The sequence below is a fragment of the Danio rerio genome, chromosome 7, assembly GCF_049306965.1.
Source record: "Danio rerio strain Tuebingen ecotype United States chromosome 7, GRCz12tu, whole genome shotgun sequence".
NCBI lineage: Eukaryota > Metazoa > Chordata > Actinopteri > Cypriniformes > Danionidae > Danio > Danio rerio.
The window spans coordinates 64,528,875-64,548,413 of NC_133182.1; the positions used below are offsets into that span (position 1 = coordinate 64,528,875).

Consider the following 19,539-nt stretch of genomic DNA (forward strand, 5'->3'; position numbering starts at 1 on the left):
TTACAAAAAAAAATATTGGCAGCTGTGGTTGCCAGTAATCTACTGTTTTCAACATTTTACATTCGTGAATTCAGTTTACAGAATGTTTCTGTTAAAAATACATTCCACAGTCTGTAATTTTTTGTCAAACACATTTAACCCCTTAAATCCCCGAGCAAAATCCTCACTAGTGTCCTTGCTACAGAGGGTTGAACACTCAGACAGTGAGAAAGTTAATGAAATAATTAAGTGACTAATTAGAGGAGGATCGAGAATTATTGATGAACATCTGTTAACAGCAGAATCACTGAAAGAAAGAACAAGACCAAATAACACAAATTACAGCCAAAATTAAAGATGAAATCAACTGAGAATAAAACTCTTAATAAAATAATAATTAACAAAAATAAAACAAATTACACAATAAAATGTAATTTCTCAAGATCTCAGCAGAGATCAATAAACAACTCCACAAACATTAGGAGCTTCACTTATTACTGATGTAACCCAGGTTACTAGTGGGTAGTATACAGCAATAGAGCAAATAGAAATATGAGGAAAAAACATTGGCAGAATACTCGATTAAATAATATACATTAAAATTATTTACTTATATAAATAATTTATAATAGAGTATTATACAGCATTCAAGGGAATAGTGCTTTAGAATGACATCATCGTGCCTTACACTATAGCAGCAGATCAGCTTTCCAAACAATAACAAATCTCGCTTGTCTGTTAGCTTGTGTTTACCGTTGCTATGGTGATTCAGTGTTCGCAAGGGAAAGCAGAGATGTAAGTTGTTATATTAATAAAAGTAATATAACTATTAGATTTACATCTTTTAATGTTTTAATGCGTATTAACTGTGAAAATTGACCATTAATAAGATGCTGACATGATTTCAATTATATATTTTTAATGAAGGATTGAGAGAAGAAAAAAAACAAGATTTGTTTCTGAGAGTGAAATCTGCACACGAGTGCCACCTGGAGTTTTCCTATTTTTTTCGCTTTGATTTTGAATGTTTCCTTGGTGAGTTCGTGTTTTTATTAATTATTATTGTATTCATTATAACATGATTTAAACTAGTGTCAAAAAAATGTGTTTCATTAATTAACCATTTGTCTGGTCTAGTAAAAACAAAGTATTATACAGAGTATTATACAAGTGATTGTGTAAAGTTTAAGTGAAAGAGTAAAATGCTGTCATTTATAAAAAGAAAATGCCAAATAGGAGAGAGAAATAGGAAAAACACAGAAATTCAGCAGAGAGAAGCATATACATGGTTATTTACTGTTGCTGTTTATTTAGAAATGTGTTAAGCTGAGTTAATGCATTCACTGTAAAATGCTAATGGTTTCTTTGGCCTTGTGTTTTCAAGGCCAGGTTTTTTTTTTTTGTTTGGTTTTGTTCGTTTGTGCATCTTCTTCTGGTTTTTCATCGGTGAGATGTTCTATTGACGTCAGTTGCTGGATGTGATCTGCTCTGGATTCGAATTAATTGAAGTTTGAACTCTTTTCTGGATTTGGATTGTCTCAACTTCCATCGGCGTGTCTCATTGTGGAGTTGGACTGGCGAGCCTCCCATTGAGTGGATTCTTTGGATACACCTGTTGAAAAGATACAAAGTAAAACCTATTCAACGTCATGGTAGGAGTGTAAATTTACAACACACTCACAAGTGCAACATCCTGGATCTCTGGAACTGAATTTGCAACCTAGTTGTTTTGCAAAAGAATCTTTTTGAAAGTTTATCACCTTTACTGGACTTTTGGAACATTTTGAAATGTTTTAAGTGAATGTTTTATTTTCATTTTTATTTTATTTGTACATTGTTCCTTTAGAGTGTTCATTCGTTGAAATTTTTGAATCTTTATAGAGAGAGGTTAACTGATTTAAGAAGGGAAATCTTGATTATATGTTAAATAATAATACAATTTTAATATTGTATTATTAACTTACATTTGCAAACCTTTAATATAGTACTGTTATTAGCATATTAATATTATATTATTGTTATAATAGTAACCAAAATATAATATTAGCCTTAACAATAGAAAAACAGAAAAAACAACAATATTAACTTACCTTATTAGTGATATAGCCTGTGAAGAAAGAGAAGTGTTATTAGAGAGTGTAAATAAGATTGAGGTCATTAGATAAGTGTGAAAAAACCTAGAATTTGTTTTATTTATTTATTTTTATTTATTTATTTATTTTATATTTCTGTGAACATTTTACAATACAATCTTTTAATATTCTTACCTCTGTGTCCGAGTCCTTCACTGTTGTTGTATCTTCTCTCTCTTTGGAGGAATTTAGACTTCTGAGCATCTGGTCCATTGATTAAATCTTATAATACATTTGTGTACCGAGGGTTACACTGACCTTTCACTTTATTTCTGTCATGTGAACAAAAGCTCTTAATGAATTTTTTGTTGTTCATTTGAAGTCACCATGACGGAGGACAGAGTTTGCTTTAGTTGGGATCTTCAACTCCTTGATTAAAAAAAAAAAAAAAAAAACAAGGTTTTTATTTTTTTGGTTGCTATGACTAATTGTGTTAATAACTATATTTGTATAGCAAGAGGAAGCAAAATAAAGTATAACATTAAGTCTGATGAGATTAACTAGCGTATCAAAGCAAGACCCTTGTCTTCTTGTTGAATATCATGTTAGGTGTAAAAATTTAAAATTAAACGCAAGTGAAACCACTGGAGCTTCAGCAATAAATGACAGTTTAACAGGTCTAAATACACCATTCACAATAAGAATGTTTCAACTATGGCAGAACTCAAAAACACACAGACATCAACAATTAGTCTTTGAATCTCAATAATGGTGAAAAACAAAAAAATCAAAATCAAATAAAAAAAACAATCCAGAACAAAGAAAGATATTTTAAGAGCATAAAGCTGCATAATTTATTCAAGCTGCAATGCATGCTGGGAGTTTTGTAATGTGCAGGTACCCAGCATGCATTGCGGAATGAATAAATTTAGCAGTTTTTTTTTTTTTTTAGCAACCATGGTTGAGGTTCATATCCTTATTCTTAATGTCTGTGTGTCGCAAATGAGTAGCCAAAATAATTATTAATTATTTGTGATCCTTCTGGAAGCTGTACTACTGTCCCAAATAACATCACATAAATTTAATAGAATAACTTTTTTTGATTTAGGAAATTCATTTGCAATAAGTACATCAAAGTTTCGTCACATTTCTTGCTATAACTGATGAGTTTCAGAAACACAACTGACAGCCAGAGAAACATTAAGATATAAGAGTAACAGTCCAAGAGCTCAACTAAAGCAGTCTCTGATCTCCATGATGGAGAGGTCAAAATCAAAGATTTTTATTAAAATTATAAACCTCTGTTCATTATCAAATATTCTTGCAGATATGAGAGAACTGAAGTCAAACTGTAATCAGTGAAGCTGCTAATGCTGTTATTTAATGGAGTTGTTTAATTCTCTGTTTTGATTCAGTTGGTTTGGTGCGAGGCTGTGTCTGTAGTTTTATTTCTTGTTCTTTTCTTCAGTGATTGTGCTTGTTAGCTGCAGGTGTTCATCAATTCACTTATTTGTGGTCATTCACTTTGTCTAGTGGACTAAACTAATTAACTAATTTAGGGACTAGTGAATGAGGGTGTGTGGTTAGATTTTAGACACTTTGATTAGTTTCTCGAAAACGAAGGTTAGATCTGTTACAGCTATTTTCCGTATTTTACACTGAAATAAGCTGTTAATCGTTTAACAGGTTTTCACTGTAGATTGTACAGACTTTTACCGTTAAAATAACGGATATTTTTTACAGTGTAGAGCATCAGTTAAGCTTACTCTGGCCCTGCGTTTGTTTACCATGCAAAGAAATTTAGATAAGGGAAAGGACACATTTTTAGAAGGAAGGTTTTAGTATAAAACAATTAATGTCGCATCACCAGGCTATCTTGCGTTTCCTCCAGAGTTTGATGCGATTTCGGGTGTTTCATTTTTAATCTTTAGACTTTAACTGAAGTTCAGCAGTTCACTCTCATTCACAGTCCACTTAGAATCCAACATGGAAATCACTTTTGTTTGTTATTGGCATTGATTGTTTTGAAATTCAAATGGCACTTCCATGCATTTCTGTAATAAATATGCCATTTTGTGATTAATCATGATTAATAACAAAAAAAGTGTGATTAATTACGTTAATTTTTTTATCATTTGACAGCCCTAATGATAATATATTTATCTGGTTTAACTTGATTTCAGCATTTAATGAAATCCCTTTTTTTGGTAGTTTCATGGTAATTTTGTAGTGTAGTAATCTTGTTCAAAAGTCTGCAAGATTTAACAGGACATTTATTGATCTTATTTGCAGAAGAGTAGTATCAGAATCAGTTTAAAAATGCTTATATGGGCACTTAAGTGTAAATGTATTGTTTACAATTTTTTATTTTTGCCTACATTTTTAAATGATATTATATGTGCATATGAATTTATGGTAATTTATTTTAAAAATTCTACTATTCATTTTAATATTATATGTTAGGCATCTAGGGTCTGAGAGTAACACAATATGATTCTCTGTGTTTCCTGTACATGTAGTTAAATTGACAATAAAGCTGACTTTGACTTATATTTATATGTTTATTGCTGAACGACAAGGTTAGTGTTCTACTTGCCTCATGACAAAGTGAATGATTTCAGATTCTCTGCACATTTTGCAATTTATTCATTTAAAAATGAGGATTAATACTCAAAATTGTCACTTGTTAAATCAATGACTACATTATTAATTATTATAAATATAAGAAACTAGTTATTATACACTTAGTTTAAGAGTAGGCACTAAGGCCCAATCCTATTTCAGCAAGTTCCACTTATTTTGACATTTCTGGCCTCGCTCCTCACTAATAGTAGTAGTAATATAGTAAATAAAAATACTTCAAGCAAATTTAATACAAGAAATACAAATCAACAATCATTTAGGATTGTCTAGGCCAGGGGTGTCAAACTCAATTCCTGGAGGGGCGAAGCCCTGCACAGTTTAGTTCCAACCCTGCTCCAACACAATTACCTGTAGGTTTCAAACAAGCCTGAAGGACTCAATTAGTTTGATCAGGTGTGTTTAATTAGGGTTGGAACTAAACTGTGCAGAGCTGCGGCCCTTTTGGAACTGAGTTTGACACCTGTGGTCTAGGCAGTTAAACATTATTCAGCAACACAATTTAAATCACCACCGTATAATAATAATAATAATAATAATCCTGTATCGTTTTCATTGAGTAAATATTTATACAATGTACAATTAATCTTTAAGCTGTACACATTTAATTTGCTGTGTCCAAATGGCTTCAATTTGCTGGAAATGCTTACACAGTCACAGGCCTTAAAAACACATGCAAATAATAAACATTTAGGATTTAAAGTTGGAATGACTCCAGAATGTTGTTAACTGTAATGTTTGGTCAACTATTATCCCAATCACATTTTGACTATTACGGACTCGCACATTGCGACATCGATGATACAACGACATATTGTGCAGTCCTATTGTAAATTAGATCAAATTAACTTTTTTGAAAAAGTACTGAGAATTGCATTAAACATGACCTTAATAGTCACATCAGATATTTAGTGTGTCATGAATGCATGTTTTAAAGAGTCCAGACAGCAGTTTACCTCTTTGTTTGAATGATTCAGTTGTTTGACCGAATCATCTCATTCATCAGACTTTACTACCACCTACTGGAAGATTTAGATTCTTATTTTCAGGATTATTCTCATTTGAAAAAAAAAATCACATTTTTTTATATTAAAATGCAATTAAAATACAATAAACTATATTCTTTGAAATAAAGGAATAGTTCACACAGATAATAATTTAGTCAAAATGTACACACTTTTGTGCCATTTAAATCTGTATGAATTTATTTGTATTGTAGACTATTTTTGTAAATGTTTACCTGCTCACTTCTTTTCACTTTTAACAAAAGTGAACTGAAATCTTCTTTCAGTGGTTATTTCTGAGTCAGTTTTATGACATTTAACATAAAATTTGTGCCAAAAATTAGCATTAAATCAATTAATTAGGTCACTTTCCCCAGGGCCGTAAGTATTATATGTTTGGTTAAATAAACAAATAAATAATGAAATTTCATACATGTGTTTTACTGAAAGTTGACTCATTTTAAGACACTAAAAAGTTTATTTTTTTCCAAAAATGTAAAATATCTCATAAATTAATTATTATTTTTTGAACATGTGTGTGTTATATATGCTGTGAGGGCTTGTTATATATATATATATATATATATATATATATATATATATATATATATATATATATATATATATATATATATATATATATATATATATATATATATATATATATATAAAACATATATATATATATATATATATATATATATATATATACAGGGATGTATAGTAACGAAGTAGAACTACTTCACTACTGTACTTAAGTACTAAAAGGCAGTATCTGTACTTTACTGGAGTATTATTTTTTTCTCCTACTTCCACTTTTACTTAAGTACATATTTTCCATGAGTTTAATACTTTTACTCCGATAGATTTTTTATGTGCTGCATCGTTACTCGTTACTAGGGGTGTCAAAATGATCGATATCAGTTCAGTAATAATAGGTCATAACCGGTGATTACGTGATGACGTCATTTATCTCCTATGCGCGATGTCGCAATACTATGGCGGAGGACGGAGGCGCGAGTGAAGGCGGCACACGAGCCGCTAATTTACTATTAGGGAGAAATGTTGTAAAACTTCACCTCTGCCTCTCTCTTTCTCACTTTGGACATTTGACCCGCTGGCCTGTTTGTAAGGTAACTTTCCCTCTTTTCTTAGCTGTTAAAGCTGTCGATCCATCCAGACACGAGCGTGCCTGATATTCAAGTTTTCTCCACTTTGTCTATTACCTGTGATCACCGCGTATTCTTCCCGCCATGGGTGAACAGCGCTTCATTTCCAAAGCCTTTTCTGTTGAGCAGATGAAGATAATAACCAATCATCATAAGACCTCGCCTGTCAGCGCTCAAAAAGCAGGCGGTATAATATTGACATGAGTTTATTAGCTGTAAATGCTCGTGCTGTCTTCTGTGCATGAGTTTTTTTTTGATACATTCAGAAAGAGTGCTTTCTTTAAGCAGGTCAAATTAAGAGTAGGGTTCATATATCTGACTGCTGTATTAAAGAACAAAATTGTATTAAAAATAACCCTACAACTGTCACACCAAGACAAAAGCAATAGATTTTTTTTATTGCATTTCTTAACTCATAATGTCGCTATTTAACACAGTCAATGAATTTTTTTCTCAACACATCCCATAATTTCTAAAATATCAGCCTCTACCAACTGGTTAAGAAGTTGGTTTATGGTAAAAGTACCAGAATTAATAAATATACTACAGAACATATGAAGTGCCAGACCAATTTAATTAAAACATAATCAAAATTTAAAAAATTAATACTAAACCATAGCCATAAGCCATAAAGTATTTTAGATTTTCTTTTAACACAGTACTATACACGCTTTCCTGTTTTTCTTTTCTTTTCTTTTTTTACAATAAAATCAAAATCAAGTGAATTAGTGCAACAGGATTTAGTTTGCTTGTTTAGTTTAGTTTCACGACTGCTTCCAAAAGACAAAACTCCTGTTTATTTTGGTATTAACCAATCAAACTTCAAAACTACCAAAGTGTGAGTGAATAATGCATGTAAGAGAGAAACAGTGTGATTGTACCTGTGTGTGCGTCTGTGTGTGTGTGTAAGAGAGAGAGAGAGAGAGAGTGTATGAGAGTGTAAAAGAGTGTATTTTCGTGTTTGTGTGTGTGTGTGCCCATGTATATGTATAACAACATCGGTATTACACAGATGTTAGGAGGAGATTATGAATTATGAATGTGAATTATGTGGACATTATGTATAAAATTCAATCACACTAAATATTTTTTTTATTTTCAGAAAGTAAAACTACACATAATTTCCTGTAAGGGTTGGGTTTAGAGATTGGATTTGGGGTTAGAGCATTCAAAAGTATAGTTTGTAGAGTATAAAAACAATTGTAACCTATGTAATGTCCCCACAATTCACAAAAATGTGTGTGTGTGTGTGTGTGTTTGTGTGTGTGAGAGAGAGAGAGAGAGATAGAGAGAGAACTGTGTGTGAGAGTGTATGAATGTGTGAGAGGGTACATTTAGGTGTGTGTTTATGTGTGTGTAAAAGAGAGAGAGAGAGAGTATGAATGAACATGCTGAATTATCTCATCAGTGAAGTGATTTTCTGGTAAACGAGCCTGACGATGTGAGTTCTTGTACCATAGAAATTATTTACAGAGAAAAACAGTACCATAAGCCATGTTTCTTTTCATTCTGCTTAATCAAGTGCCCCAAAGATATTTAAAATAAACAAAACAATATGATGTCTTTTGACTGCCTTCTTTAATAACTACATTACACAATACTTGTACTTTTACTTTCAGTACTTGAGTAGTAAATTTTGAAATAAACTACTTGCAATACTTAAGTACTAAAAATGTTGAATACTTTAGTACTTCCACTTAAGTATGGTGATTAAAGAGCACTTCTACTTCTACTCAAGTCACTTTTTGATAGAGCACTTGTACTTTTACTTAAGTATGGGTCTCTAGTACTTTATACATCTCTGTATATATATATATATATATATATATATATATATGTCTGTGTGTGTGTGTGTGTGTGTGTGTGTGTGTGTGTGTGTGTGTGTGTGTGTGTGTGTGTGTGTGTGTGCGTGTGTGTGTGTGTTTGTGTGTGTGTGCGTGTGTGTGTGTGTTTGTGTGTGTGATTTTGTAGTTTCTTTTGGCCATTCAGGTGGCATCTTCTGTCTGGAGCATCAGGCTGTCATCTCCTGCTGTCAAGAATCAGGTGGTTTGCCTTGGTCGGGCATCTCAGCTGAGACCTGTCCACTATGGGTGACCCTACCGGTAGCTGTGAAGTACCAGTGGCGTAGCTTTCAGCATCATTGATGCACACAAGCCCTCACAGCACGTCAAGCTGCAAACCGTGTGAGGGACCCTAACCTACCCTAACCCAACAGCCAACACTAACAACTAACAACCACTAATGTGCCAAAAACCACTTAGAGGAGACCAGCAACACACAAGAAACCGCCTAGACAACCTTGCTTAACGCATGTCAACATCCAGCAAACCATCCAAAAGAACCCAACAACCTGAGAGCCGAATATCAGCAGCACTGACCGTCACCAAAACATCCAGCAATGTGATAAAACTTGAATGAAAAGTAAAATTTTATGTCATGCAAACTTATTCTATAACTATATACAATATATACAGTATGTACATACGAGCCCTTGATCCTTCATCTGGCACTAGTATGGCTCAGTGCCTGGGCTTCTTCCTCCGGGGCTCCTTGGGCAGTGGCTCTCTGCTGATGTCCACCCTGAATCTAGGAGCGACGCTGGACTCGGACCTGCTCTCCGTGATGATCACACGTCCATCTGGTTGCTCGGTCTCCAGCAGTGCAGGCCGGTCCAGCTTCTCCCAGAGCCGCTGCTTGATCTCGAGTCCTTGCTGAAGGCTGTATCGGCTAGCGCGTCTCTTCTTGGTGGAGCCCATCACACTGCAGTAGATCTGCTGAAAGTCCCGCACACTCCGACCGTGGATGGAGAGGGGCTCCTCCTGTGGACACTCACCCGCTGAGGAGGAGACTGATGCTGCGGGACGGAGGACAGGAAGAACAGCCGCGTTCCTCAGGTACCTCTCTTCCAGGGAAAGGTCCGACGAGCTGCAGGTGTCCGGCCTGGCCGCCGCTGCTGGCTCCTCAGAGGAAGAGACGCGCTCCAGCAGGAAGTCCTTCAGGTGCCCGGGGCGCGTCCTGGTTCTTCTCGAGCGCCGCAGAGTCATCACGAACAACTTCAAACACTTCTCAAACTGCTGAAACTTTGCCAAGGGAGATTTGTGCAGAAGTTTGTAGCGCGATGATCAGCACTGATTACTTTATAGACAGTTGTGAGGATGTTTAAACCAATTCAAGTTGCCATGGTGACAGAATGACGACGAGACTCATTTAAATGTAAACATTAATTGATTTCAGCGTTAAGTCAATTAGAGCAGCAAAAGCTGTGTTTACAGTACAGTATTTGTTAAATGTTACTAAATACAGAAAATATCTTAATAATCATGCATAACCATAGAAGCCCCATATACCTAAAAAATAAATATTGTCCTCGTTTTTCTTTATTATATTTTTTACTTTTGAACTTCGTCATACATTTCCACGTCAGAAGTCTGCTCACGTTAGCAGTGGCGTGGCAGCCCCTTTAACAGTGCGTGTGTGTGGTGATGCGACCCGTTTATATAATCACTTTTTAAGGACTTAAATTAATGTGTGCGTCCTTAAAACATTGGTAATTAGTTCCAAAACACTACCTTACAATAGCCACAGCAGGGGTGGGCTGGGTTGTGTTAACCTGTGAATGTTTAAAATTTCAGTTTAAGACTGATGGTGTGTGTGTGTGTGTGTGTGTGTGTGTGTGTGTGTGTGTGTGTGTATGTGTGTGTGTGATCTTGTTGACGGTTGTGTGTATTGTGCGTTCAGCTGGAACCAGAGGGATTACTGTGCTGGGTTCTGTCAGGAGCGCTGGGTCTCTCTCTGGTCCTCTCCTTCATTCTGGTTCCTCTTCCGTGTTTTTCATCCGAGCCGAGCCTACATGGCATATTTTTTATGTGTCTATATGTTTCCTCATTATCAATAACCAAGCAAGTGCATGATATTTAGTAATAATTACTGTATTCATTGTCTCACAAAAATTTGTATTTTAACATGTGTTCTCAAGGGACAACACTATTGATCTTATTCTGCAATGCGCTTCTGATTCAGTTCCTTATGGAAAAAATACATATGAATAATAAAAGGCAGAAAGCGGTGAAACTACCAGTGTGTGTACATGACTATACAGACAAAGTAGAATGATTTAATAATTAAATATCAGAGCATCGAGCAGCACAATGGGCTGTTTTAACCTCTAAAAATGTAAAAAGCGGCAGTAAAATTAATAGTTTATTGATTCTGAAAATATTTAGTGATCCATGCATAAATTTGTCATTTAATAAAGGAATCACAACTCTTAGTTGTACCCCTTAAACCCAAAATATTTGCTTAAAGTGTTTTATTTTTTACTATTATTTATTTATTTATTTATTTAAATTTTAGTTACATTTGTTTTACTTTGTATTTTGGTTTGATGTTATATTTAATGATAATAATGAATGGTCTTTATTTATAATAATGATAATAATTCCATTTAAATACAGTCTGATAACATTTCTTCAACATTTCAAATAAAAATATTGTCATTTAGAGCATTTTTAATCAGCCACTGTCAGAAAAATGAACTGTGACTGAAAAGCAAGGTTAGTAAACTGACTACTTACTGTAACTCCTCTAAAGCTACTGTAAAACATTAGTATCGTGTTGACTAAAATGAGCATGTCTGAAATCCTGATACTATACTATACTTCTAATTTACAAAATAAAACAATAATAATGACAAATTACCAGAGAAATTTACAATATCTAAAATTATTAAAATCTAATTTTTATTTTTTTTGACAATAATTTTTTTTATAGGAAAAACCCACTTTCTATTAAGCTAACTTTTTAAAGAAGTCTCTTCAGCTCGCCAAACCTGCATTTGCTCCAAAGCACAGCAAAAACAGTCCAATTATTATTATTATTATTATTATTATTATTATTATTATCATTACTAATATTATCAATATTTATTAGCATTTGATTTTTTTTAGGATTCTTTGATGATTAAAATATTCAAATAGCTGATAAACCTGAAATAAAAAAGCTTTTGTAGCATTATATTACAATATTAAATAGCTTGGAGCAAGCAGAATTATTGACTTTATTCTTTCTTTTTTTAATGAACAGTTTTATTTAACAAGGATATTTTAACTTGAGCAAATGTGACAATAAAGTCATTTAAAATGTCTTGCATGTTTAATTCTGATAAATGCAGTTCTTCTGAAATTTCTAGTTAACAAAGAAAGCTGAAAATCTTCTCCCTGTAAGCCTGTCCGCTCTGCCCACCAGGATGTAGATGTCTGTCTGAAGGACTGCAGTCCCACCTGAAAGAAGAAGAACAGGATGCTAAACTACTTAGAAATAGAAATTAATTCATGCGTAAAGTACTGACTATCGTGACCTCAGTTCAGATGAATACAGTAATTTGACCTTATTTTATTGCGCATGTCATGTAAATGTGTTACATCTACTGGGATGAACGAGTTAAACAAATATGTCACCCAAAAATAAAAATCCCCCCATAAACATTTATACACCTGACCTGAGTCTGACTTGAGGGTATACTGTATGATGGAGTAAATGTTGGGGTAATTTTCATTTTCGGGTGAACTATTCTTTTAAGCCAAAGTTGTCAATAGACCCTTTTCACATTTCTGTCATCATAGTAGGGAAAACTTAGAGCGCAGTGAATGGGAGAGTGAGTACAACAAATAACTTAATAAAATAATAACAGACAAACTCCACAATGGTGTTATAAAGACTTTCAGAAAAGGAAAAAACTAGTGTGGGACTGATGACAGCAGCCAGAGGAGAGAATAGCGTTCATTTTACTCTCAGCCTCGTAGACGCTGCATTGAAAACACATTGCACAATTCATTTTTTGTAATTCGAAGCAAGATGATATGATACATTCATAAACACATATAAATGTTCATTTGTTTTTTTTTAAATCAAAATGTTAAAAACTTTTAAGGATTTCAGATGCCGAAGACAGCTAAACACGTCAGGCTTGTGAAAAGGGTACAGTATCAGAAAGCTATCAGTAAATCGTTGTTATGTGTTTTGTGTCTGCTGTGTTGTCCAACAGAGGGTTCCAGAAACTGGCGGATGGTTTTTGAAGGTTGTCTGTCGCTTTCAAGATGGCCAGCCATTCTGGATCAAACTCAAGCTTCTTGTAGGAGCTTCCTCCACAATCTGCAATGACAAAACAACAGAATCTACTTCTGGATCTCACTAAACATGCTGAATGATGGAAACAGCAGGATCATTACCTGAAAGAAGACATTCGACAAGTGAGAGAAACCTGTTGATCTTCAGCAGCATTATTGATGATTCTCAGCCTGAAGAGACAAACAGCTTATTGTTATTCATTTTAAACTGATCTCTACATTTTATTCAGCCTTTTTCACACATTTCATGCCTGAAGCCTGTAACTGGAGAGATATAAAGTCAGATTTGAGTTCACATTGTCATAAATAAAAAATAATGAAAACATGTAAGCCATTCGCAAGTACATTGTTTTCTTTTTGTTTAAAATTACCGGCCTTATGTTTTTATTGATATAGTGTATGTTACACTTAATATCTACATAACTTATTGCTCAACAGAACTAAAAACTCGCTTTTATTGTAGCTGAAAAAAAAAAAGACCAGAAGAAAAAATATTATCGGAAATACTGTGAAAAATCTTCAGTTAAACATCCTGTGGGGAAAAGATGTGTGAATAATTTTGACTTCTTTTTACAATGAAGGTATTTTAGTTGGCTATGTGTGAAACAGGCTTAATCCAAAGGTAACCAAAAGCTTTTTTAAAAGCACTGAGTGACAGTGAATAAGTTCCCACCTGGTGCTGCATCAGTGTTGAGTTCAGAGCAGGTGAGAAGAGATCCAGTCTCTGGCCTGTAGGTGCTCTAGAAGCCCGGCAGCAGCAGCAGGACTTCCCAAAGTATACAGCTGTCCACCAACTGTTCAATTCAAGTCAGGTTTATTTGTACAGCACTTTTTACAATAATTATTTCAAATCAGCTTGAAAAAAGGTGCACATTACTGTATTACAATCAGATTAAGTCAAAGTAACAATCAAATTTATGTTATTGTATACAGACATAGTTATCGTGCAATATTATAGCATATAGGTCTGGGATTCTCAACCAAAGGGCCGCAGCCCACTAGTGAGCCTCAGCAACCCTGCAGGTAGGCCACGATATGACCTCTCAATATTATACTATAACTTTTTGGCTTTCATTATAGTATGCTATATTAAAATGATGGAAGTCATGCGCTTTCTCCTGTTCTCTAATGGATCACTTCAAACTCAAAACAAGCGCAAAAACAGCTCAATCGCGTCTATAACTGCTTTACGCATGTCTGTTCAATCCCAAACTATGCGTGAAGTGAAAGTGAAAGTCTCTCTTTGTGTATTTTTTGTGAACTATTTAATACATCTGCATAGTTGTCTAAATTAATGTCCTGTGAGTGTTTAATAAGAGACGTGCACCACAGGAGGATCTAGCAAGGCTCAATGCATGTTTCTACCATAGAATGTAAAATAAACTTGGACATGAGCTTCAGACCAATAATATCCTGCAATCTCAACTGCCATCAGATCGACTCGTTTCAACAGATTTAGGGTGTTTAACTTTATTTTACATTTGTCTGTATAGTTTTGATATATTTAATAGTAGATTTTCAGTCAGTCCAGTTTAAAGTAGAAGCTGTTCTTTTGCAGTCTCCCTGTTGATTTGTGGTTCTCTTTGAATCTGTGTATGTTTTTTAAAAAAATAAATAAAATTATATATATTATAGTTTTAGTTGTATATAAAATTATATATATATATATATAAATGTAATTTTATATACAACCTATAATATATCTAAGTTTTTTTATTTTTAATATACAGTTGAAGTTTATTTTTTCCTCAATTTCTGTTTAACATAGAGCAGATTTTTTTCAATGCATTTCTAAACATAAGTTTTAATAAATGATTTCTAAGAACTGATTTATTTTATCTTTGCCATGATGACAGTAAATAATATTTGACTAGATATTTTTCAAGACACTTCTATACAGCTTAAAGTGACATTTAAAGGCTTAACTAGCTTAACTAGGTTAACTACACTGTAAAAAATGATATCCAGCCACAGTAAATATGGCTCATTTAAACAAATTTCACTTAAAAGTTTAGTTTTGGACATTGCTTAATTTTAAACTACAAATGTAACATAAAATATTGATTTCACTGTTTTATTTAATAAAGAAAAACAACTAGCAATTTTTTAGTAAAGTTAGCAATAATTTGAGGTTTAGTCAATTGAACCCAATATTTTAGGATCATCAGATTATCACGTGACGCTGTACCACAGCGCACAATTTGAGGAGTCCATTTTGGAAAATCAGCTCGGGAGAAGGCTGTTCATCTTTTGGTAAGTAATTACAAATGTTAGATGATATTCCTTATGCCTGCTTATAAATAATGCATGTCTAAATGTTTAGATGGCACTTATAACAGAATAACGAATGGACGCTTTTAATAAATGACCATGCTTAACTCAACACAACGTGTTAACTCTGATCCACACAGAAGTGTTTGAAGCCAGGTCTGTCAGCTGATCTATTATATATCTGCTCCTGTTTGTATCTGTTAAGATGCTTTTTACTGAGCTTTAAACGATTATCATTGTGGCCAAACACTGTTGAGCATGTGAATATGGTGGGATATGCTGCACTGTTAACCATTACTGTAGATTATGCAGTAAATAACTGTAAAATAGCCAGTGTTTTGCTGTAATAAAAGGAAACAGTATTTTACTGTAAAAGGAGCAGGAGTTGTATGAAATTTTGTAGTGCAAAGAATAAATACAGTAATTTACCTTATGTACCCATTACAGATAGTTACTGTGATAATAAATGGTAAATTACTGTTCAACCATTACTGCCCCATCTACTACTATGTTGCTATTTATAGAGACGTGCATTTTAAAGGCAGAAAACAATGATTTAGGCATCACCACACACTCCCACAGGCTGTCCGTCTTATTCTAAACACAAAGGTGTTAGAAAGAATTTTCAGAAAATGCTGGCCCTTTAAGGGAGCCAGGTGTTTGATTTGTTTACTGCTGAGTGCGCTCTATTCTCTGTCCATCAATTCAGATGTAGAGTCTGATATGTTTTAGGCTTTAAATAAGAATCTACAGTAAGTAAGTAAAATGTGTTCAAATGTTTTTGAGGGTTTTTAAAATAAGTCTGTGTTTCAAGTTATATTGTTGTTATCTTGAACTGTGTACTTGAAAGCTACATTGATAGCTAGTTAGCCTCTCCTCATATAACTTCTTACATTACTTTTGTTTAAGTATTTATTGAATATTGCATACTGCCATAATGTACAGATGCTAAAAGTTGTATGTATCTTTCTGGCAACTAAGCCAAAATTAAATTCCATCATCTCAGTAAGGTAACATGTGCACATCATCACAGGGAATCACAAAAACATGATACACATAGCCATCCACACACAAAACCTCCACTTTCCGGTCCCAGGTTGTGAGTTTGTTGCTAAGTATTTTTCAGAGCTGTGCTTCCACCTATGAATTTATATTAGAAACAATAAAAAAGTTTGTTGTCATGAGATAATTATAACAATAAATTGTTTTTTCTGTGTTGCCAACTTTATTTTTGTTTTTTATAATTATTTTAAACTTTTTATTGAGATTTGACACAGTTTTTAATTATTTAAAACTTTAAAATCTAAAATAATAATTTTGTGTTTTTTGCTGTTCAGTTTTTTTTTTTTTTTTTTTTTTTGCATGGTCAGCATTGAGGAGAGAGTAACACATTTCACTGCAGCACTTTGTGTGTTTGCGTGTGTGTGTGCATGTGTGTGTTTATTGGATATGTGATTGTGATAAATGTTGGCAGTTGCTTTAAAAGTATGCTTTATACCAGGGGTGCTCAATCCGGTTCCTGGAGATCTACCTTCCTGCAGATTTCAGTTGCTATCCATATCAAACACACCTAAACCAATTAATTAGGACCTCAACACCACTTGATAATTACAGGCAGGTGTGTTTGATATGGGTAGCAACTGAAATCTGCAGGAAGGTAGATCTCCAGGAACCGGATTGTGCACCCCTGCTATATAACATGGGGGTCAAACTCCAAGTTCCTGGAGAACTGCAGCGCAGCAGAGTTTAGTACCCACCCTGCTTCAACATTACCTGTAGATTTCTAACAAGCCTTAATTAGTTTGATCATGTGTGTTTAATTAGAGTTACAGCTTAAAGTCCCGGTCACACTGCACTTTTCTCCCTACAGACTTCCATTCATACTCATGTGAGTACTGCAGACCTGGAATGCTAGCCCATGCGACAAATTTCATAATTCGCAGCATTGGAAAGTTCAAGCTTGGAGAAAACTGACATGCAAAATCACATCATGTGATTGCTTGAGACCAATCAAAGATCAAAACATGACCTCTCTGGCTTGCTTTTTCAATCTCTAATTATTTTGTTTAATTCCACTACTCGCTTTGTTTAATTCCACTTCGCAGTGCAGTATGACGGAATTTTGCATGCTCAAACGTTAGTGTGACCGCAGACTTACTGTGCAGACCTGTAATATGTAAGAAAATATTTATATCTGCTTATTTCTTAATTTTGTTATACATTTTCTGTTATTTATTTGTTTGGTGCCAAAACAATAAAATAAATTTGTTTGAAAAAAATGTTATGCCTTCTATTTTTAAATAACAGCTAAGAATACTGATTAATTTTAGTAACACTACAATAACTATATTTGACATACTATTAATGTTTATGCAGTATAATGCTGTGATTTGTAACACTACAGTACAGTAATTAACTGTACACAGTTTCCAGTTAGTTACCACTGCTGCTCTATTACAGTAATTAACTGGCAACACTGTTGCCAGCCACTCACTGTAATGGTTCAGTTACAGTAAATAACTGGCAACACTGTTGCCAGTTACTTACTGTTACCGAACTTTTACAGTGAGTAGCTGGCAACAGTGTTGCCAGTATTCTACTGTAAAAAAAAATCCCAGTAAGGTCTAACAGTGTGGTATACTCTCTTTGTAAAAATTTCAGTACCGCTTGACTTTTGAAAACTTAAAAGTTTTATTGTTTTGTTTGTTTGTTTTTGTGTTGTTTTTTCGATTAAATTAATAATGAAAGTATATTTATAAGTTAATATAAGTAAAATTTGTTAATTTTCTTTTTTTAAGATCAAAGAAGAATTCAAAGAATTGACGGCTGCTGATGTGGAGTCTACCTTCATTGAAAATTTGGACAATTACACAGAACAGCTCGTTCATTTATTTCACAAAAAGGGGGGAAGTGCAGGATGCAAAATCTGTGATGTGATGAAATTGCTGGAGCAGGTATTGTTTACTGAAAATTCTGCTTGCCTGTTTTTGCATTTAAATTTTAGATGTTCATTATCTCTACCATGTAATGCATTTTAAAATATTACAATTTATTTATATATTTTTTCTATTTGCACTCACAGTGTGGACATTCTCTGGGAGGTGGTGATATGCTGTCTGACTGTGTACCTGTCTGAGAACCTCGAGAAGCTGATTACACATTACCTGGTTAGTGAATGTAGTTAATTTAGTTCACTTTCAAATGAATTTTGTAGAAGGTTTTAATTGCAAACCTGAAAATACAATTAAGCATGTAAAATGTCAATTTAGAAAGAGAAACTTTTTTTTATATTTGAGTGATTTTAGTCATCTTAAATTAGGTTCAACAAAAAATGAAAATTTCCTGTTTTTTAAATCACCCCAGCCAATCGAAGATGTGGGTAACTTTTTTTCTTCTTTAGTAGAACAGTAAAGAAAATTTGGAACCAAAGCATCTGTGGTCTTTAATAAAATGCTAGTTAGCATGAAGAGTTAGATGCTAGTAAGATGAAAGTTAGTGAACGAAGACCACAGTTTAAGTTTATTTTCTTTACTGTTCTACTGAAGAAAAGTTCTAATTTTCAGGTTCTGATTGTCTTTTTCAGTTTCTTACTTTTTCCCCCTTTTTTACTTGGCTGTGCCTTTTTATTTTTTTATGAACTGATGCATAATATACATTTTGTATTGTTTTTAGGACACCTGTGGGGAAACGGACCAGCTGGACATTGGAGAGGACATACCAAAAACTGTGACCATACGCACACATACACTACGGACAATTTAGCCTACCCAATTTACCTAAACTGCATGTCTTTGGACTTGTGGGGGAAACCGGAGCACCCGGAGAAAACCCACATCAACACGGGGAAAAATAACAAATGAACCAGCGACCTTCTTGCTGTGAGGCAAGTGTTCAGTGTTTCACAAGCACAGGTTTGAACGCTACTTTTAAGAATACTCTTGAAACTGTTTTTGAACTATTCTTTCTATTAAAGCAGTACATTTGTAAAAAAAAATTGTGTTTTTTTGAACACCTAAAAATGTTTTCAGGAAATGTTTTAAGATGCATTTGTCTAATAAAGAAGTTCTTTAATCCTATCTGTGTTTTTCCACCCTTTGTAATGTATAGCTAATTGTAAGTTAACTGATAAGTGACTTAGTATTTCAAACTTTAAAAGAACTAAACATTTTCAGTTAAATTAGCTTAAGATTTTATAATTGGGTAAACAGAACTTTAATGATAGAAATAGCTTAAATTTGTAAACAAAAAATGCTTAAAATATTAAGTTACACCAACCAAT

At 33.7% G+C, this 19,539-nt stretch overlaps 2 long non-coding RNA genes across 2 annotated transcripts; both read left to right on the forward strand.

The window, feature by feature from the left end:
* The first annotated feature begins 739 nt into the window (after nt 1-739).
* LOC137496234 (uncharacterized) lies at nt 740-2,245 on the forward strand. The gene is made up of 3 exons (XR_012382781.1): nt 740-774; nt 907-1,014; nt 1,364-2,245. It is a non-coding gene; the product is annotated as an uncharacterized lncRNA (long non-coding RNA).
* Nucleotides 2,246-18,058: 15,813 nt separating this feature from the next.
* Nucleotides 18,059-19,329, forward strand: LOC141375175 (uncharacterized). Its single transcript, XR_012382785.1, has 3 exons — nt 18,059-18,214; nt 18,343-18,427; nt 18,933-19,329. It is a non-coding gene; the product is annotated as an uncharacterized lncRNA (long non-coding RNA).
* The last annotated feature ends 210 nt before the right edge of the window (nt 19,330-19,539 follow it).